This window comes from Furipterus horrens, unplaced genomic scaffold, assembly GCF_987537825.1.
Source record: "Furipterus horrens unplaced genomic scaffold, mFurHor1.1.pri manual_scaffold_11, whole genome shotgun sequence".
Taxonomy (NCBI): Eukaryota; Metazoa; Chordata; class Mammalia; order Chiroptera; family Furipteridae; genus Furipterus; species Furipterus horrens.
In genome coordinates, this window is record NW_028327181.1 from 61,202,071 (window position 1) to 61,225,715 (window position 23,645).

Genomic DNA, 23,645 nt, shown 5'->3' on the forward strand with positions numbered 1-23,645 from the left:
GAATAAAATATAGGTGACAAGCTCCTTGACATCAGTCTTGGCAATCATTTTTGGATTTGACACCAAATGTAAAGGCAACAAAAGCAAAAATAAATAAGTAGGACTACATCAAACTAAAAAAATCATTTGCACAGCAAAGGTAACCATCAACAAAATCAAAAGTCTATCTAAGGAATAGGAGAGAACATTTGCAAATCATATCTGATAAAGAATTAATATCCAAAATATATAAAGAACTCATACACCTCAAGAGCAAAAGCCAATTTAACTTTAAAATGGGCAAAGGATCACACAGATATTTTCCAAAGAAGACATACAGATGGCCAACAAGTACATGATAAAGTGCTCAACATTATTAATCATCAAGGAAATGAAAATCAAAACCACAGTGAAATGTTGCCTCACTCCTGTTAGAATGGCTATTATCAAAAAGAAAATAAATAACAAGTGTTGGTGAGGATGTGGAGAAAACGGAGCCCTTGTGCATTTTGGGTAGGAAGGTAAACTGGTGCAGCCACTATGGAAAGCAGTATGGAGGATTTTCAAAAAATTAAAAATAGTACCATATGATCCAGCAATTCCACTTCTGAGTATTTATCAGAAGAAAACAAAAAACACTAAATTGAAAGATATCTGTACCTTCATATTTATTGCTGCTTTATTTACAATAGCTGAGACATGGAACAAACTAAATACTCATTGATGAATGAATGGATAAAGAAAATGAGATATGTGTATATAAATATATATATGTATATGTATATATATGCACACATACAGGGTGGGACAAAAGTAAGTTTATAGTTGTTCATATGAAAAATAATGCAATTATTAATAAATAATACAAGAATAAATTCTTGGCCAGGCTGGTGTGGCTCAGTGGATTGAATACCAGCCTGTGTCCCCAAAGGTTTCTGGCTCAATTCCCAGTCAGGACACGTGCCTGGGTTGCAGGTCAGGTCCCTGGTTGATGGCGTGCAAGAGGCAACCAAATGATATATCTCTAGCACATCAATGTTTCTCTCCTCCTCTTTCTCCCTTCCTTCCCCTCTCTCTGAAAATAAATAAATTAAAATCTTCAAAAAAAAAAAAAAGACCTTGTTTTACGTACTCACAACTGTAAACCTCCTTTTGTTACAGCCTGTATTATATATATTCATATATATATATATACACACAATAAAATATCATTCAGCTATAAAAAAGAAGGAAATCTTGCCATTTGCAAAAACATAGATAGACCTTGGGTGTTAAATGAAATAAGTAAGATAGAGAAAGACAAACACTGTATAATTTCACTTACATGTGGACTCCAAAAGAAAAAAAAAAACAAGAACCGACACACGGTTGCAAAATAAATAAGTCCTGGGCATGTAATGTGAAACATGGTGACTAAAGTTAATAATACTATTTTGTATATTTGGAAAAAGCCAAGAGAATAAATCTTAAAACTTCTTATCACAAGAAAAAATGTAACTATGTGTGGTAATGGACATTAACTAGACATATTGTGGTGATTATTTTGCAATATATACAAATATTGAATCATTATGTTGTACACCTGAAACTAATACAAAGTTATATGTCAAATATATCTCAGTAAAGAGCAGGCAAAATCATATTCCAAAAATACAACTAAGATCTTCATGAATTAGAAGTCAGAATTCTTTGCCATTTGTCATCCCCTTCTCTCCACTCAGTGACTACACCAAAGTATTTTATTACTTCCGGTCCCATGTTCTAAACTGAACTTAACTTCTACTCCTTCTTCTCTTCAAACTTACTTCTAGTTAAAATATGGTTATAAATAGTCTTAATATCCTTCTGGAAATGATATTTTAACCAATTCTAATAGTTTCTTTAAGATGGCTTTAGTCCTCATTTTTTTTCTCAGTTTAAATTATTTGCTTGGCTCAGATATGTACGTTTCTGAGATTTTTCTCTCCCTCTGATCTTTTGAAGGACTCTAAACTTCCTTACTAGAGACAACTTGAGTTTTCTATGCTCCTTCCTAAAAGAAAATATATCAGGAGCCAGGAATTGAGGTCGGGGGCGTATTAGAATTCTGCCTAAAATTTTTTTATAAGCTATGTAGAATAACTATATTTTAAGAAATTATTTTAAACTTTATAATTTCAGCTTTCCTGTCCTATGTGTTTAGTGAAATGTTTAAATTTTATTTGGCATCAAATAGTCAGGAATGCAATGTGTTATTATTTTTATGAGAAAATTTAGACAGCTTCATAATAATCTACTATAAAAATAGGAACTGCTAATCAACCAATAAGCCAATTAACGATTTATTGAGCATTTGCTATGTAAAGACTAAGGTGCTAGGTACTGAAGAGAATACTAGTTTTAAATGTATATAGCAGTACCTGCCACCAAGAAACTTGTAGACAAATTGAAGAAATAAACAGAATAATCCAGTGTAGCCTGTGATAATAATATGACAGTCTTTTATTTCTAGTCTTACTTTGACTCTCTTTATGGCTTTCTGTGCCTTGATTCTCTGATGCTCAAAGGAGGAAAATAAAATATCTGGAGTAAATCTGAAACACAACCCGCTTCTCAGGGAGTTCTCTGGACTAGATATGAACTTGTGTTAGCCCAGTCTCACCTTGACTCAGACCTCCTGATCAAGCTAGTACAAGACTAGAGCTGATTTGGGTGCATTTATTTCACTGCAGTAGCCTTAGCAGGCACTAAATTTAAAAATTCTTATCTTATTCACAGAATAAGATATTTGCAAATCATATATCTGATAAGGGAGTAATGTTCTGAATATATAAAGAACTCCTACAACTCAACACCAACAAAAAACTAACAACCCCATTCAAAAATAGGCCAAGGACTTTTCTATTTTGAAGAAACGTCTATTTTGTCAAAAAAGATGCACAAATGTCCCATTTCACACCCAGAATGGCTATTATAAAAAGAAAGAAAGAAAGAAAGAAAGAAAGAAAGAAAGAAAGAAAGAAAGAAAGAAAGAAAGAAAGAAAATAACAATTATTGGTGCATTACTTGTGAGAATAAAAAATAGTATATAGCCACTGTGGAAAACAGTTTGGCAGTTCCTCAAAAAGTTAAACTTAGAGTTATTATATGATGCAGCAATTCCACTTTTAGGTGTGTACTCCAAAAAATTGAAAGCAAAGACTCTAACAGATATTTGTACACCCCTATTCATAGCAGCATTATTCAAAATTGCCAAAAAATGGAAACAATTCAAATTCCACTAAAAGATGAAAGGATAAATAAAATGTAATATGATATACTATGGAATATTCAGGTTTAAAAAAGAATGAAATTCTGATACATGCTACAACATCAATGAACTTGAGGACATTATGCTAAATGAAATAAACCAACCACTAGAGAACAGATATACTGTATGATTCCACTTATATGAGGTAACTAGGGTATGTAATTTCAAAGAGACAAAAAGTACCATAAAGGTTACTACTGGCCAGGGGGAAGGCAAGAAAGAGGAATTATCATTTAATGGGTCCAGAGTTTCAGTTTGGAGTGATGAAAAAGTTCTGGAAATGGATATCTGTAATGGTTGCATAACATTGTGAATATGTTTAATTACAATGAATTTCACACCTAAAAATGGTTATATGGCAAACTTTGTGTTACATGTATTTTACCACAATTAAAAAATACCTTTAAAAATTAGCACAGATTTAAAAAATACCCTGTCACATCCAATAGATGTGTCAAACGTTGTCTTCTCGTTCATATTCCATTTTTAGTGAATTTGCTCTTTCCATGTGCCCTATGAAAGAGGGCAACTCAGTGCAAACTAGACCAGTGAGCAATTTGGAATTGAGAAGCTGAGAGAATGAGGCAATTAACAAATGGTGGGTGCTTGAACCAAAAGATACTGTAGAGGCTAGGACACGGTAAATCAAAACCGTGTGCAAGCTAAAGCTTGGTGGAGGCACAGGAACTCATCTGCATAGAAAATGGAGACAATAGACCATGCAGACCTACGAGAGGTAGAGAAAGGAGCTAGTTTACCACTTCATAGGTTGTTCTGTTCTGAACTGGCAGTGTTTATTTTTATGTGGTACTATTTGTCTTATTATTCGGCAGCCGTCCGTCTCGAGAGACGATGGTGTAGCTTCTTAAGAGTCTATCTGCACCGCCGAGAATGGCTGTGCAGTCCGACTCGGGAGTGACACGGTATCTGTTTCCTCCCGTGTTGAATCGACATCTTGCGATGACGCTGGAGTGTCCTCTCCAGTGAAGCTGAAGCTACAGAGCCTGGGCAGGGTGATATGGAGGGTCTGCTGTTGCCCATGCAGCAGACCCCCCCTCTCTTCGCAGCTGAAGGGTCCAAGGGAAAGACGGAGTCAATACAGCTTGGCTTCAGGTGCGCCGCAGGAGTTGCCGGTGTTGACTACAACGTCAAACCGCCTTAGGGACTCCGGCTCCGGATTTTCTGTCGGGGTTTACTCCCTTAGCCTTTCCCCTGAAGAGGTATGCCGCAAGGCAGCGGAGGTTTTTTGGAGTCAGAGTTTTCCTTCTCTGATGTGCCCTGACTGGAAGATCGAACCAGCGACACTTAGCTCGCAGGCCGACGCTCAATCCACTGAGCCAAACCAGCCAGGGTTTATTTGTCTTATACTTCTTTGATATCATGAATCTGTTCAGTTATCTGCATCACCATTGCTATTACCCTAGACTGAAGCCTCGTCGTCATTCACCTGGATTGTTCCCACAGCCTGCTCATCGGTCTCCTTGCTTCTACTCTTGCCCAGTCCATTTGCCACACTATAGTCAGAGTGATCTTTTGAATCAGAGCATGTTACATCTCTTCTTAAAATTCTTAATGGCCTCAATTGCTTTAAAGTGAAATTTCGGCTTCCTTATATGACAACTACATATTGAGCCTTTGACTTCCTCTCTAAACACATTATATATCATTCCCCTCCTCCCTCATTATCTTCAACTACTATAGTTTTGTGGGTTTGGAGGGGGTTTTTTTTTGTTTGTATTTTTTGTTTGGGTTTCTTGTGTGTTTGTTTTTGGCGCTGTAGTCTAGTTTCCCACCTGGAATACACTTCACTAGTTTCGAAAGTTTGTTTTTGTATTGTCTTTCAGGTCTCAGTTCATGTCACAACTCAAAGAGATGTGCGTTACTTTAACACAGGATTCCCATTTGGAAGTACTTTTGCCTCTCCCCGCAGAGAGTTGGTAATGTCTAAAGACATTTTTTACTATCACAACAGGAGGGGTTATATGTAGCTGGCATTCCGTAGATAGAGGCCAGGGATACTACTAAACATCCTATGATACACAGGGCCACTTCCTGCAAGAAAAATGATCTGGTTCAAAATGACAATAGTGCAGAGATTGAGAAATACTACAAATAAGACTCTAACTAACACTTAGGAGGGGAGACCCAAAAAAACCAGAATTATCTTCTGGAGGGTGAGCTCCTTGTAGTACAGGCTTCCTCCCAATAGGTGAGTGTTCTAGGAACCTATCTGTATCTGTACCAACTGGTATTATGAGAGGCTGCATTTGGCTTCAGTGAATTTTTTTGGAAGACTCGTTCAATGTGGTTGCCCATTTCATGATGGGTGATTTACGAGCGCACCTGCCCACACCATGTTAAATGTTGAACAGATTTTGACCAAAAATGGCATGACCCCTGTGCACCACCTCCTTTATTCACCAGATCTGGCCTGTAGTGACTTTTTGTTTCCCCAATGAAAAAAGTCCCTGAAGGACTAAAAGGCATCAAAATCAATAACTTCAAAAAATGTTTTGAGCAGTGGAAAAAAATCTCAATAGGTGTATCACATCAAATGGAGAGTACTTTGAAGGTGACTGAAATGTAAACATATAAGAATAAATACACAATTTTGTATAGATAAATTCTGGGCTTTTGGGGTTCCCCCTCATATTCTAACTGGTTCTATTTTATTGCCCTATTTATTATATTTCCTTCACAACACTTATCTCAATCTGAATTTATTTATTTTCTTGTTGGTTAATTCTCTGCATGTCCTACTGAAACATAAGCCCCATGAAGTCAAGATTGTAATTTATCTAGTTCTCTACTCATTAATGAATAAATGAATTCCATGCATGTGTAACTACTCAATACTATACTTTCCCATTAATTTCAAGTTTCATAATACAGATCTAATTCATTTCCAACAAAACATCTACTTTTATTCATTACTTCAACCAATATTTCTTGAGCACTATGTGCCAAGCAATGAGCTAGATGCTGGGTGTGTCACAGGGAACAAGACATGTCCCATGGTATCAAAAACTTTATAAGTCAAGTCATGGGTTGGTTCGGGAAGGATACATGTAAATAAAAAGACCACTTATTGTTTAGAATGCTCTGGGGTATCAAGGGACTTCAACTCTTCCGCAAGGGTATGGGGGAATGAAAGATGCACACAAAAACTCTAAACACCAGAACACAAATAAGAAAAGCAAGATCTTTACCAGCTGTGGTAATCAGAGAAGGCTTTGTGGAAAGGGGTGCTATTTGATTTGAGACATATAAGAAGGCACATGAGAGTTTGATAAAATAGGAGGAAGTGGAGAGAAGGGGAGAGGACGTTCCAGGCAGAGAGAATGGCAAGAGCCAAGGCAAAAAAGTGTGTGTGCCAGGAACAAGAAGACGTGTTTGGCTATAGCACAGGAGACCAGTGAGAGCATAGACTGGAAAGGGACACTGGGTCCAAACTGGGTCAGTTGAATATGAATACAAATGATTCAAACCTTGCCCACATTCCTTATAATTTAGAGCGGCATTTACCTCATGCACACTGGGAAAAGGAAGCTTAGAGAAATCTGGTGACTCACAAGAACTTTATTGCTTTGATTGTCAGAATTTTAGAGAGGTTCTTGGCTTACCATACCCTCAGGAGCTCGGTATGATGACTCACGTGAAGGGACAGAGCTCCTGATATATAATAGGGACACTTCCTGTCTCAGTGTGTGCACAAACAATGCATTGCAAGATTTTATTTTATTTTATTTGGGGGAAGGGGATAGTACAGCTCAAAAAGGAGCACTTTTCCTTTCATTCCAAAGTATGATACAAATGGGTGTACACTAATGAGGACAAGGAAGCAGAAAAGGAACCAAATAATAGAAAGAATAGATCAGTTTGTTTGAGAAACAAGCTATGTTGAAGTATTTATTTGCAAAATTTTAGTTGCCATAGCAATTGGATGCTGCTCTTTCCACTGTTCCCTCTCTTATCCTTTGCATGGTCTTTAAAGAAGTTATTTCCTAGGCAGATGCAGTCCTTGCTGTTTATCTTGAAGATTTTGGAACATTTCTTCTCACCTGCTTTTCCTTTTCTCTTTTGCAGTCCAAATCCAGACACTGATCTAGGAAGTACTGGATGGTGCTGGCCATATCAAGAGCAGGATTTTAGGGTAAGAGGGGCATTACCCAAGCCAGATCCACATTGAAATGTTCAGCTGTTGCCTTCTGTATCATGCTAGCATAGAAATAAGCAATAAGTACAGAACTTAAGTACAATGTAGAACGGGTTTAAAAATTGCAGGTTACAGCAGAGTCAAAAGTCTCTGAAACCTGTGGTGAGACTTTCCCCCTAATTGGAGGGAACAATAACGATCATGAGTATCACACTATTTTATTCCACTCAATCCTCACAACAACTCTACGAGCCTGTCATAGCTAATATTTACTGAGCACTTACTTTGTGCCAGACACTTTTTAGACCTTGTGTTAAGCTCTCATAACAACCCTTACTACATATAATTACCCTTATTTCAAACTTGAGACAAGAACATTGAGTTGACAATTATTAAACACATACTAGGTGCCAAGGCATTGTGTTAAGTACTTGAAATACATTTTCCTACGGTAACCCTCTGAAGTAGGTCTGTATTTCATTGAGTATCAAAAGTTAAATAGCTTGCCCAAGTCTACATAGCTAAGAGGAATAAGCAAGATTCAAAGTTAAGCTTTCTTATTCCAAAGCTCATGAGCTTAAGCACTCCAAACACTGAAGTGGAAATTCAGAGAGTTTAAGAGACTTTCCCAAGTTTACACAGCCAGCAAGTTGTAAACTGATATCCTTAATCAAGGTCTGTCTGATTTCAGAATGTTGACATTTTGCATTAAGAAAAATAATGGAAAATAATTTAGTTCTCTCATTTGAAGCTAATTCTCAAAGCACAGCAATCTAACTGGGTTTTTCTTCATTGTACTCTTTAAATATAGTTCTCTCAGAAGTTAGTTTGTAAATCACTAGCCAGACTTTTTGGTATCTAGCTACTAAACTGTAAACGTATGGGGCAAATAGTTATTTTCCTAAAGGTATTTACCAGCTATTTAGGTAAACTAAATGTTTAAAAATGAGAGAAAAAAGGGAAGAGGGTGAGAGGCAGATAAGAAGGGTAGAAGGAAGTGAATGAATATAAATAATAGTATATGAAGTGAGATAGAGGTTGTATTTACTTTTATCTCCAATTTCTGGGGCTAGATCTAGAGGAGATGGACTTTCACTACCTACATTTTGTAGGAGAGACCAAGATGAATTTTGCTACAAAATGATAAATGTTGGAACTCAGGGCTTTTCAAACTTTAAAGTTTAGATGAATCACGTAGGGGATCTTGTTAAATGTAGATTTTGATTCAGTATCGCTAGGGTGGGGCTTGAGACTCTATTTCTGTCACAGTCCCAGATGATGCTGGTGGATTACACCTGGAATAGCAAGGCTCTAGTTTAAGAGGTGTGATATTTTTAATTTAAAAATTATGGACACAAATATTTAGAAGAAAGAAAACATAACACATTAAACTATAAGAATTTATATTTACCTTATTATTTAAAAATTGTCATGAGGGTCTGCTTCTTCCAAACTATAATCTCCACTGGTTTGTCATTATCCCCAACATTTTTCACTCTTACAGTTGTCTTTTTGGTTAAAATACCTTTACCTGGAAGTTTTATTCAAAAGTAAATATATGGGCCTGCCCAACTATCTGACTCCTTGCTGGCCTTCCTGTCCTGATTCCCTCTCTTCCTGAATAATTCAGTCTAAAATCCACTAGGTGGGGCTAAGCAAGATAGGTATCCACAGGGAAGAGGGATGAAGGGCAGTGTCAACTGGCTGCAGGTTGTTCAAGTGTGAGTGGGTTGAGGAGAGTGTTTGCCTGGGGAGGTGGCATCATGGAAACAGGCAATTAATCACTTTGGAGAATGTGGAGCAATTGATTTAATATGTAAATATTGAGGATATTTTCACTGTGGGAGTTACAAATAGGGAAAGGGAGAAAACTAGACTGGCCCTTTAATGTTATACTAAAATTGGGATTATCAGTATGACCTCATGGTTTAAAATATATAAAGGTGGCTCTCCCCACTGCCCAGCGCCAGTAGTTTCAGCAACAGCTGCATGCTTCCGCAGTCGTCATGTCTAATGGTGTATAAGAACACTCCACCACCAACCCCTCCAAACACCTTTTCAAAGCCCTTCTTCTCAGTCACCATCCAGAGCAGTACCAGGTCTGCCCAGGACACCTAGCTGGATAGCCAGGACCATAAGAGCAAGGTGATAAGCCAATTGGGCCTGAGCAACTTGTGGGACACCCTGGACAGCAGTACTCAACCACCCACTGTGACATGGGGCAAAGTAACCCCAGCCTCCAAGGCCCCAGAACCACCGCCAAACCTGCAGCTCTGAAGAGTGAACAAGGGGTGCTGACCAGCTCCAAAGCCCACCCTGAGGCCATCATCATCTGTAGCAGTGACTTTCAACCTTCTCCATCTCATGGCACACATAACTTAATTACTAAAATTCTGCAGCACACCAAAAAGATTTTTTTTTTTTTTTGCCAATCTGACCAAAACAAAAAAGAAAGAAAAAAGAAAAAAGGTATAATTTTGATTCATTCACATCAGATCGCTATTGTTGTGTTGGTTGTTGTCATTTTTTTTATTTTTTATTTGGCAATCTAAAGGAAAAGAGATCAGTGTCCCTGACTAAATAGTCAGGTATTGCATGTTTTAAAAATTCTTGCCCTGGCTGGTGTGGCTCAGTGGATTGAATGCCGGCCTGTGACTCAAAAGGGTCGCCAGTTCAAGGTATGTGCCTGGGTTGCGGGCCAGGTCTCCAGTTGAGGGCCTCCAAGAGGCAACTACACATTGTTGTTTCTCTCTCTCTTTTCCTCTCTCTCCCTTCCTTTCGCTCTAAAAATAAATAAATAGCATCTTTTTAAAAATAATTCTTATTGCACACCTGTTGAAAATCACTGATCTCTAGGAACACAAGTTGACTGCATTCAGCCAGTGCCAAAAGAGGAACCCAGTCCTCCTATCAGATTGCAGTTCTTTGGGGTTCAGGTAGAGAATGACTGGTGAAATAGCACTCCTTCTCACAGAGAGTCCTCCCAACAGGTCACCAATTCAGATACCCAGGATAACTATGACTTGGGCTGTAAGGCATCCAAGAGGAGCCTCTCGGACTGTACCCTCCACCCCCACTCCATCAGCTCGGCTGCCCCCGGGATTGTCCAGATCAAGCACTACCTCTCCTATGGAGACAACAGCAACCCTGCCCTAGAGGCATTGTTGCTGTCCCCACCTGACCCTTAATTCAAGATCTCCTCCAACTTCTAGGCAGAGCCAGCACAGCCCGGGAACTGTAGGGTGATGACTACTGGTTCTTGGAGCTACTGCAGGCAGAAACAGAGCAGCGGGAAGACTCGTGCTGCCAGATGGACAAGGAAACCAAAGAGAACAATCTTGGAAAAGTCCTCAGTGCTGTGGAGAGTGTCCCAGAAATTCCAGCAGTTCTGGAGTCTCTGTGAGCAAAATTTGAACCCTGACGCCAACCCACATCCAACAGCCTAGGAACTGGCAGGGTTCTGGGACCTGCTACAGCTTTCCATCAAGGACATCAGCATGAAGTTTGATGAACTCCACCACCTCAAGCCCAATAGCGGGCAGCTGGTGGAGACCCCCAAGAGGAAGTAAGAAAAGAAACCACCCCTTCTGGTCCCAAAGAAGCCAACCAAATTCAAGCCAGCAGCGAGACGCTATAAGTCCTCTGATGCCAGGGACAAGCAGCATCAAGGAGTCAGCAAGACACTCTTGGCAGCCAAGTGAGCAGCTTCTATGAGGCAGAATTCAGCCACAGGGACTGCGGACAGCATCGAGGTTTATGCCCCCCAGTCCCAGACCCAGCTCTGAGACCAGGAAGTAGGAAGCAAACAATTTTAAGTTATTAAAAAACACACACACACAAACAGACTAAATGTGAATGGAACAAAAGTATTCTCAACCTTGAGTATGGTTATTCTATCTACAGACCCTGAGCCAATTTTCAAATTGACACATACAAGGGCTCACAATTTGGCTTTTTGGGGGGTGCCTCCCAGTTTTAGGTTATGTAGACTCCACACCAAAAAATCAACAATAACACAAAACTATAAAACTTGCTGGCCATGGTGGACTGGATAGATGGACTTAGGTAACTCCCTGGCCCAACCCCCAAACTGTAGTGTTACTTGTTCTATCTAATGAGAATTTAAACAAGCTTGTTTACAAGACGATGACAGTCCAAGGGCAGCCTTGGGCGCCTGCCATGTCCTTCCTTCTTTTCCCAGCTAGGTCTGCTCTGACCTCAGAGTTTTCATTCTTCCCTTCTTCTTTTCCCTTCAGGGCTCACACAGGGGTCACCATCCTAGTTGGCAGCTTTCTGGTTCTCGCTGTCTTTGTGGCTGAGAGCTCAGAGGACAGAGAGGTGGACACGCATCCCTACCCAGGGAAGTGCTCACACACAGTCTTACAGGTGCACACACACAGATGTAGGTCCCTCTCAGCAGAAGTAGCCCCCACCCTGTGATCCACCAGCCATAAGTGACTCACCTCCCTGAGAAAATGAGGAGGGTTTAAGTCTTTGGGGGCAAAATGAGGTAAAAGCCACAGTTATCACACCCCAGACTCCTACCTTTTTCTTTTCTCTAGCCCCTTCTTCCTTCAGCAAAAAGTATGACTCAGAGTGACTTGGAGGGGACACTCTAGAGAGGAACCCCTTTTGCCTGTTCCTGGCCTAAGCCTATGTACAGTACCTGGGAGTGGTACTGTGTCTGTAGTATGTGTAGATATGTACCTAGACCTTAGAGTGCATATTTAACAAAGGCCCATCTGCTCACCCATGCCTACTAGCACCACCGCTGGCTCTTGCAGCTCTTGGCGGGAGGTGAGTATGTGAAAAGCATATATTTTTATGTGTAGTAATACTATATCTAGGTGTGTGTACAAGTATGTGTAATAACATACACCTTGCATGCAAGCTTCCCCTTTTCTATGGTCTCCCACCACCTGCTGTACACCCCCCACCTGAAACCTAGCCATGGACCTATCTGCCCAGCCTCTGAGTTTTATGTTCTGCTCTACATTTTCTTTTAATTATTATTTTTAATTTTGACCTCAGGATATGTTTATTGATTTTTGAGAGAGAAGAAGGGGGAGAGAGAGAGAGAGAAAAACATTGATGTGAGAGAGGAAGATCAATAGGTTGCCTCCCATATGTGCCCGACAGGGGATTGAACCTGAAACCTAGGTATGTGCCCTGCCAGGGAATTGAACCCACAACCCTTTGGTGTAAGTGATGATGCTCCAACCAACTGAGCCGCCTGTTTTATTTTTTTATCCCAACCATCCTTCTCTCTCCTTTGCCCCTCAGCCCCATTCCCTGAGTATCCTGAGCCCTAAACTGCAATGTCCCAGGCCTACAGGGCAGGGTGAGGAAGTCAGCGGGAGGGCATGGCCCAGCCTGCAGTGAGCTTAGTGCAAGAGGGCTGCTGTCTACTGTGTGTAGGCTACGGCACTGGGGACATCCTGGTGTCTGGCACTTGCTGCAGGGGGCCCCAGATGAACCAAGGGCCAGCTCTGGAATCCAATTCAGCTTGGCTGCTGTCTGTGACCTTGGGCAAATCACTTGACCTCTGTGTGCTTCAACTTCCTCCTCTGTAAAACAGGGACAGTCCCTGCCCCTCCCTACCTCATAGGTATGTCATGAGAATAAATGAGGTAATGTGTAAAATAAATAAATAAGTAAATAAATAGAGATAGGAATAAAAAGAAATATAGATTTAAATGCATGTATGTGTGTGCACACACACACATATATACAATATCATATTGTACACAACATACTCTTATATCTGTACAGAATTTATATATGTATACATAAAAATAGAAAAATAATATGGCTCTATATATCGATATAAATATAGATATTTAAAAATCTAAATATATAAGACATACCAATAAGTATTATATAAATATATAGAAATATAAAGCCATATAATTTTTATATTTTTATGTATATATAAAAATTCTGTACATATGTATTATTTGTATATATGTGTATATATAGATCTATGTGTATCCTTTAGCACAAGAGCAGCACACATGTGCCCACATCTTGGTTTCTAAATATTATTCTCTGTTAAAAGGTATCAGGATGCAAAGAAAAACAGCTCATCACAAAGATGGGATAAACAGTACAAAACAAGCTTGGAATATCTTTTTAAATTGAAGTTATTGAGGTAGCATTGGTTAATAACATTATATAAACTTCAGGTGTATAACTTTATAATACAACATTTGTATACTCCATTGTGTGCTCACCACCCAAAGTCTAGTCTCCTTCTGTCACCATCTATTTGACTTTTTTACTCTTTTTTGTCTTCCCCCAATCCTCCTTCCCCTCTTGGAACATCTTATTATGCCAAAATAAAACTAAAAATAAAGTAGTACTCAAAAAATTATGGGGAATTGTCAAAAAGACACAGAAGCCATCTCAAAGGAGCTAAATATGAGACAATTAGAGTTCAAAATAAATAACAGTAGTAAAGGATTATATAAAACAAGAATCCATGAGTCCATATTGATATAAGTAAATAAATTAATAAGCAAATAGGACGACTAGAAAGATTTTCTTTACACTTGAATGCTAACTAATAAATGCAGAAAGAATATTGGATAGAAAATCACCACTTGGCAACCACTGCAGCAACAGTTAATTCATCCAGGAAACATCATGGATACTAAAATTAGTGGATGAAAATTTTATGAGAAACAGGATATTTACATAGTCTCAAAATAACTTCCCACAAACTATTTAATTATCAAGTGAAAAAAAGTAACTTTTAAGTGGCAAAACCTGGCAAATACCACATTTTCAAGTAATCAAAGTTACCAGCTAGTAATGGGACAAATTGAAATTGTTTACCCCTTGATAGGAAGCAATGAGAAAAAAAACACAGCATCATTTCTGTGATAACTCTGCCAAAAATGCATTACCTGAATCAAATCATTAGAAAACACAAGACAAACCCAAACTGAGGAATAATCTACAAAATGAATGGCCTGTCACACTGGCTGATGTGGCTCAGTTGGTTGGAACATTATCCCGTAAACCAAAAGGTCACGAGTCCAATTTCCGCTCAGGGCACATGCTGAGGTTGAGTTTGGTCCCAGTTTGGGCACATATGAGAGGTGACCAATCAATGTTTCTCTCTCACATTGAAGTTTCTCCCCCTCTCTTTCTCCCTCCTCTTTTCTCTAAAATCAATAAGCATGTCTTTGGATGAGGATAACAAAAGTGGCCTGTAGTCTTCAAAAACATAAGGTATTGAAAGTGAAGGAAAGACTGAGGAACTACTTTTCCAGATTGAAGGTCACAACTAAATGCAACGTATGATCTTGGATTGAATTCTACAGGTACAAAGGACATTATTAGGAAAATGGGTGGAACTTAAATAGATTCTGGTTATTAGGTGGGAGTCATATATCAACTTTGATGGTTGTGTTGTGGTTATGTAGGAGAGTATCTATGTTTGTAGGAACTACATTCTAAAGTATTCATGGATAATGGGGCATCATATTGGCAACTTTCACCCAAATGTATAAGGGTTGTGGAGGAGTCTTTTGTATTATTCTTGCTCCCCCAAATTAAATATATGATGTTGCAAGAGTGACTCATTAAAGAGCTCCATTATCAATCCAATAACATTTATTATGTGTATAGGATACTAATATCCGTTCAGTATATTTTCTGACTCTAGCTTAGGGGCGTGATGACATCAAATAATCACTATTTAGAAGTATGGGAGAGCCTGTATGTTGTTTACTCTCCCATTCTTTCTTGCTAACAGAACTCTAGTTTTGTTGAGATATGGATATCTGGGTCCTTCCTATCTCCAGGAGGTGAATTTTTATTGGTCTAAGCCAATCGTGGTTTAGGCATGGGTATGTAATATAATTCTAGCTAATGACACATGAAAGCAGGTCTGCTGGAATAAAGCGGGGGACCTTTAGGGGAAGATTTTTCCTTGCTGACAATAAAACACAGAATGAAGTGGTTCATCTTGATGTGATAACATCTATAGTAGTCCCCCTGTTCCTGCAGTTTCACTTTCCACTGTCTCAGTTACCCATAGTCACAGTTATCCACAGTCAACCACACTCTGAAAATATTAAATAGGAAATTCCAGAAATAAACAATTCATAAGTTTTAAATTGAGTACCATTCTGAATAGTTTAATAAAATATCACACCATTCTGCACCATCTTGCCCGGGACATGAATTATTCCTTTGTTCAGCGTATCCATGCTGTAAATGCTACCTGCCCATTAGTCACTTAGTAGCTCATCATGGCCTGATGATCCACGATCACCTGAGGCAGACGAGCCTCATTCTGAGTATTGTCAGAAGGTCAGTAAAGCCTAATGCTTCGTCACAGTGCCTATGTCGTTCACCTCACTTCATCACGGCATAGGCATTGTATCATCCATCTCATGTCATCACAAGAAGTGTTAGTTAGTACAGTGCAATAGGAGTGAGAGAGACCACATTCACATAAATTGTGTTACAGTATATTGTTATAATTGTTCTATTTTACTATTATTGTCATTAATCTCTCACTGTGCTTAATTTACAACTTAAACTTTATCATAAGTATGTATGTATAGGAAAAAATATAGTATATAAGATTTGGTACTATCCTCAGTTTCAAGCATCTACTGGGGGTCTTGTAACATATTTCCTGCAGATAAATAAGATACCCTGGAACTACAGCAGCCATCTTGCAACCATGAGGAGATAAGCCTGAGGACAAAAGCCTGCACATGGCAGAGCAGAAAAATAGGAAAAGAAAAAAAATCCCCCTACATTCCTGATAACATCGTTTGCTGCTAAATTAACTGACCTAGTAACTACCCTATCACCTACCCATTACCTGATATAATACATTTTCCTTATTTAAATAATTTGAACAGGAGCTTTTTGTTACTTGCACCCAAAGGAGCCTAACTAAGAAAGAAAACCAGAGAAATTTTTAGTCCACAGATTTTTCTAAGATAGATCTAATTTCCCTAAGAGAAATAGTGTTCTGATCAGATAAACTAACATGTAGCCTATTTTCATGAATTCGGATGGATTTTTGAGCTCATGGAAGAAGCCAGTGAAAGGGACACTTACTAAGCTAACACATGAAGCTGACACAGTATTTCTAAAAGCATGATGGTGTTGCACTGCCTGGAATGCAAGCCTTTTTGACATGATACTTTCCACAATCTGGACTCTTCTGTTTGATAGATTGTAAAACTTTCCTCAAATATTTATATGGTATATCTCATTCTTTAGTATTATACCGATTATATATGCCATTGTTGTCTACTCTTTCTCATCCTTTTGTTTAGTAGCAAAATTTAACATAAGCGTCAGAAATAAATATTTTGTGAAAATCTTTGTTAACTGCATCCTAAAGAGATTCTCATTGAATAAGCACATCTCTCCCTTACCGTCCCTTTTTAGTCATGTACTAGAAGTGCTTCAAAAGACTTAGTATTCTGCCTTATTTTTAATAATCTTCACTTGTTTTGTCATATTTTCCCCAATGTTCAGTTTCTGTCTTTTGTTGCTGTTTTGGTCACATGCTCATTTTTGGATTTAGGATAATGTGGTGGTTAAAAGCTTGAGACCAGGTTTTTCTTACTTGTCATGTGATCTTAAACAAGTTACATAACATCTCTAGGCCTCAATTTTCTAATCAGTCAAATGGGGATTTGGACAGCATCTTCCTCTTTGGGTAATTGTGAGAATCAAGTGAGAAAATGAATAGAAAGTTCCTTGAATAGCACCCAAGGCCTCATTTGGTAGCTCTTTTTAAATAATAGGAATGTAATAAAATACTAGAGTATCACCTTCTGAAACTTTCTGTAGAATTTCACTGTTATAATTTGTTTAACTAGTTCTCTGTTAATGAACATCAGGAGATAATAGTGATTAAGCATATTTAACTTTGGAGCTAAGCCCTGGCTGGTTTGGCTCAGTGGATTGAGCGTCGGCCTGCGAGCTAAGTGTAGCTGGTTCGATCTTCCAGTCAGGGCACATCAGAGAAGGAAAACTCTGACTCCAAAAAACCTCCGCTGCCTTGCGGCATACCTCTTCAGGGGAAAGGCTAAGGGAGTAAACCCTGACAGAAAATCCGGAGCCGGAGTCCCTAAGGCGGTTCGACGTTGTAGTCAACACCGGCAACTCCTGCGGCGCACCTGAAGCCAAGCTGTATTGACTCCGTCTTTCCCTTGGACCCTTCAGCTGCGAAGAGAGGGGGGGTCTGCTGCATGGGCAACAGCAGACCCTCCATATCACCCTGCCCAGGCTCTGTAGCTTCAGCTTCACTGGAGAGGACACTCCAGCATCATCGCAAGATGTCGATTCAACACGGGAGGAGACAGATACCGTGTCACTCCCGAGTCGGACTGCACAGCCATTCTCGGCGGTGCAGATAGACTCTTAAGAAGCTACACCATCGTCTCTCGAGATGGATGGCTGCCGACGACGGAACTTTGGAGCTGAGCAGAACAGCATCTGAATCCCTTCTCTACCACTTTTTATAAGAATGACCTTGGAGCAGTGACCCTCTCTGATCTTCAATTTCTTCATCTAAATAATGAAAATCATAAAAATCATAAATCTTCAGTTGATCTTAATTATTTACAGATTCTGTTTTTATGAATTTACTTACTTGCTAAAATCTCTTTATGATCCCCAAATTGATACTCATGGTGTTTTTGGCCATATTCGCAGACACATGCAGAGCAAAGAAAAATCTGAGTTGCCCAGCTTTTACTTTCTCACTTGAGGTTGAAGAAAGCAACACTTTTACCTTTTTTTTTCAGCTCTCATGCTGTAAACAAGCGTTCTTTTTCGTGGTCTATTTAGTACCACATTTTGTTTGTTTTATTTTTTTCAATTTTGCGCTTTCTGTTGGTGATTTCACTATTTAAAATACCTCCCAAGCATATTGCCAAAACGTTGTCTACTGTTCCTGAGTGCAAGAAGACTGCCATGGAGAATAGAGGGAGAAAATACGTGTTAGATAAGCTTCATTCGGGCATGAGTTATAGTGCTGTTGATGAAGAATTCAATGTGAAGGAATCAACAGTATATATTGCATATGGTATCTTTAAACAAAAAAGAAACATAAAACAAAGTTATGTATTGATCAGTTGATGAAAATATTATGACCAGAAGTTTTCAGGAACCTAACCCTGTATTTTGCTTAGCAGCAATGGTTTGTGATTCTCTAATTCAGTGTTCAGTGCCATGTTATGGAATGCAACTACTGTAAACAATAATTGACTGTATCTCACAAGGTTGTTAAAGCGGGGCTTAACTGAACTATTGCATGCAAGTGTTCAGCATTGTACCTTGCACCTGGTGGTTAGGGTCAGTGCAGGGTGGGGGTGGGGCGAGACTCCAGATATATTCTAGTCCATTGATTCTGACACTTAACTAAGTACCATGTTGTTCAAAACAGGAGTATATTTTAGTGAAAACCATGAAGATCTAGAAACTTCACAAAAAAGTTCTCAGGCTAAGCCACAGGATTCTCCTTGAGAAAGCTTTAAATAGACCATTTTCTTGCAAATAACAGTTTACTTGCACAAAAATAAATGGCCTACCTCATAATCATAATTAATCTTCTGGAATGAAATGACAAATTCAGATGAGTGATATAGTTCTCTCTTGTCACTTACCTAAAGTGGCGGGGAGTTCCTACTCCTGTTCCTCTGTATGGGCATTTTAATCGTAAAAATGTCACATTTTGTTGATTATTACATTATGCATACATCCTTATGTAACATCATAAAAACAGCAGGTATTTTACAAATGAAATATAATGAGCTTTCACAAGAGGTCCACAAAACAAATCCATAGTTTTGACTTCAAAGAGGCTGAAACAAGGTCCAGCAATAAAGTTAAACAGCTAAGGGACAGACCTGTGTCTGCTACCACCTGTGCCTTGTGTCATTGCATTGTTCTCTGTTCTCACTGGGATGAGGAGCGGTGAAGCCGAGACATGCTTATCCATAAAAGATTGCACTGGTCTTCTTTTAATTACCACAAGGCTCCAAGCTTTTTATCTCTTCCTGCAATACTCTCCTCCATCCCTTCCCAGATTTTACTCATCTTCTGGGTCCTAGCTAAAATGTCACTGACCGGTGTGGCTCAGTTGGTTGGGTGTTGTCCCATAGAGTAAAGGGTCTGCAGAGTAAAGGGTCGCCAGGTTCGATTCCTGGTCAGGGCATATGCCTCGGTTGCAGATTTGGTTCTGGTCAACGTGTATGTTGGAGGCAATCAATCGATGTTCCTCTCTCACACTGATGTTTCTCTCCCTTTCTCCCTCCTTTCTCCTCTCTCTAAAAATAAATAAATATAAAAAAATAAAATGTCACTTACTCAAAGGGGTCATGTCTGACCACTCCCTTCTCCTTCCCTAAAATATCCCCTCCCCCAATTCTTACGTAATGTTCTTTACTTTCCTCCATAGCACTCACCACAATTTGCAATTAAATATCTCTTTGTGTAGGATTTGTCTTCTCCAGGAGGCTCTCAGCCCTCTACACACAGGGACTCCACCTGTTTTGTTCTCTACTATAAATCCAGCGCCTAGCATAGTACTGTATGAACAATGGGCCCTTAAATAAATGTTAATTGCAAGAATAAATCAATGAATGAAATGTTGTTTATCACACACTACTCTGGTGAAAGATAGCTTGGGGTGCAAATGGATTTGCTGACGGTATTTTAATCATTGGTGTTTGGTTTCATCATCCTCTACTCTGCCAGCCACTACCCTCACCATCCAGTAGCATTTGTCTAGTACATTTAGTCTCCTAGTGCCACACCTAGTCTCTATGAATTTGGAGTCTGGTTTTTGGAACAAATACACCTACCAGAACTCATTCAATTTGTAGGATTTTAGGCTTAAAAGTTCTTACTGAAATAAACTTTAATTTTGCATCATATTGGAATAACTCCCGACATTCACCATTCAGTGTGAATAATTCAATATTATTCTGGAATAAGTCCAAGGCATTCGCCATTCAGAGCAAAAGACAGTTGTTTTGTTTTGCTGAAACTGAACTCCAGCTATATGAAAGATACTGCTGCATTTATAGATCATTTTATGCATTTTAAGAATGGATATTGCTTTTGTATGGTTATAATGTGTTCTTTCTATTTGTATCAATACCTTACAAACATTTTACTATATATTTTAATTTTAATTAATAACTCTTTCCTAGTTGCAAAAATAAGAATATTCTTTGTAAAATTTTTGGAAAATAGAGAAAAGCATGAAGGAGAAGCAAACAGTATAGAGAAAACAAACAAAAACACCCCTCAAAATTTCACCACCTGGATATAACCATTAATACTTTGGCATAATTTCTCTTGGCCCTATTTCTGTGTGTATGCATGCATAGGCACACACACTCATATATAACATATATAACACATATATTTGTATGTATACAATATATTTATATACATGTACAATATATGCATATAATATATAAGTAATACACACATCTATTGATAGTTATTATTTACTAGGCATGCCAGATACCTTGATTTTCTTTATATATATATATAGTCTGTTATAATCCTCTAAGTAGTTTTGTGAGAAAATAGTATCATTCTCATTTTACAGATGAGTAAATGAGGCTTGAGAGTATTAATTTGTTTGCCTAAGGTACACTAGTAAATGGTAGATGTGAGATACAAATCTACATCCAATTCTAAAATCTATAATCTCAACTGTTATGCTATAAGATTTCTTGTACATTTCTATGTCTTAAATCAATTGGAATTACCATAGAAGTAATTTTGATCCATCTTTTTATTATATTTTCTATAACAGTTTATATCTTTACTAAACTAATTTTAATGACTTTATGATATTTGTTAAGATTATTGAAAAAATAAATGAGTGAATAACATATTGTTTATCACAAACTTCTCTGGTAAAGGATAGATTTGGTAGATGCTCTGAATTTTAGACTCTTTCTGTCATCTTATTTTCTTAATCTTTTTTTCATATTCTGCATGATTTTATCTTTTTCTTGTCTCTTACTCTATGAACTATGTATTCTTTGCCTTTCAACTTTTCTTTAATGCTTTGGATGTTGTACATTTTGTTTTTATTCTAAAAGTGCTCACTTTTAAGGATAACATTTCATCTTCAATATCACAATAAAATAACAGCTCTTGATTTCTCCTGCACAAGACAGGATATTTAGCACAATTTTATTTCCTCTCATTCTTTATCTCCCACTCCCCATCCCCCACACTTGGTTTTCCTTAATGCAATCTGGCCTTTTCAGTCTTGATTATTCCTCTTGGAAAAAGAAATTTTTTTTTACATTATTTATTTTCTCTTGGGAGAGTTATTTTAGATATTAAAATAAATTTATTTTATGCATCTGTCTTTTGATGCCATGGCTTTCTTCTTTATTCCTGAGTTCTTATTAGCAGTACATGCATGAGCAGTTATTTCAGAACAGACAACCTGAGTGGTGTCATTTTCGCCTCCTTTATATAAGAGTACTTATTCCTGAGTCCTTCCCAACTGTATGACAACTTGGCTGAGTGCAGAACTCTTGAGCTATAAACATCCTCAGAATTTTGTAAGATATGTTTTATTGAGTTATGTTTTATAGGGTAGCATAATTCTGAGGCCAGCTTGAGTTCAGTTCCTTTGGAGATAATCTGTTTTGTTTCTGTTTTGTTATTTTTCTATCTGAATTCTTGAAGGCTTTTTTCTTGAAGGCTTTTTTCTTGATCCTTGAGATATTAAAAAGTGTTGCCTGGTTAGTCTAGGTGGTGGTTGCTTTTCATTCATTTTGTCAGCAGGCTTAAGTCTTGGGGGAATTATTTAATAATTGTTTCTATTCCTACTTTGTTTCCCCCTTCTGGATTCTACCATATTTAGCCAATTAATTCAACAAATATTTATTGAGCAACTATTCTGTGCTAGGCACTATTTTTGGTATCAGGGATATACAGTATCATTAGGGAACATAATTGCTTACATTTTTGTTAGTTGGATTTTCTAAATCTTCTCTACATAGCACCCACTTCTGTTCTGATTTTTCAAGGGGACCTCATCCTTTGAGCTGTAGCATCTTTTCAGAGTCCCATGGTTTTTCTTCCTTTGTTCATCTAACATAGAGGGATATAAGCATGTCCAGTTTTGTTTAATACTTAAGTAGGAATTGCAGTGGGTTCTATTAGAGATTGAAAAGGATATAAGTGTATGTCCCGGTTATCTCTCCCTCTGCCTTAACTTAGCCTTTAACCTCAAGTAAGGGGATGTTCATAGAATTCCCTCAGGGTGATAATATATTTTCCAGAAGTGGAATCTTGAACTGGCCCTTTCTTCTAATTGAATCCCCTACATTCTAACCAGCAGAAACTCCTCAAGTTTCTGGCATGTGGACAGTTTTTCCTCTTTCTTTAGTCCTTTTCTCTCTTTTATGTGAATTTAGAACAAGGTGATTTAGAAGCCTGTTCTCACAAAGCCATTTTATTTAAAAACTACAAAATAATATATTTTTCTCTATGTTAAGAGGATTAGAAAAAAATGCTCAAGATTTATAATTATATGTAGTTTTGAAATTTTTCATAAAGGGTCTCAAACCCCTTGGTTAACTACATGGTCTTTTGGGAGTTAGGAGAATGAAGGTTGATTGTGATACATAATTTCACTGTGGCTTTGAACAAACTATTTGAACTTCAGGTTCTCTAATCTCTGATCTTCTTACATCATAGCATGACAGGGAAGGCACCAGGGAAAAAAATGTGGAAGCCTTTGAACTGTTCAAAGATAGACACTAAGGAAATCTGAAGACTCTTTGTTATTGTTTGAATGCTATCATAGCTATGAGACCTTTGAAGCTAGCCCAAAGTGTGTCTGCTTGAGGCATATAGCAAATGAGGCCTGGTTGCTGGGAAGCCCAGATATGCAAAGCAGTCCTAAAGTGTAGCTGTGAAGGGACATGGCTTTGGACACTGTCATAAGGTCCAAGAGAGGGGTAATATGGACCCACTTTTCTGTTAAGTCAAATTACTATTCCAGGCTTATCTGAAATTAGTTGGCCTCTCTTCTTCATGAAAATGAAAGCCTCTGGGTGGTGAGTCATGTCTTAATAAATAATTTTTGTATTTCTGGCCAGCATAGGCAGCAGATGTTGTCTAACTTTGTGAGATATTTTTAAAGTGTGCAAAAAATTTTTTGTAAGCTTATCTTGGGAGCGTATAGAA

The 23,645-nt window shown here is 38.2% G+C and overlaps 1 pseudogene; it reads left to right on the plus strand.

The window, feature by feature from the left end:
• Positions 1 to 3,987: 3,987 nt before the first annotated feature.
• On the plus strand, positions 3,988 to 11,209 carry LOC149997939 (disks large-associated protein 4-like; annotated as a pseudogene).
• Positions 11,210 to 23,645: the final 12,436 nt, after the last annotated feature.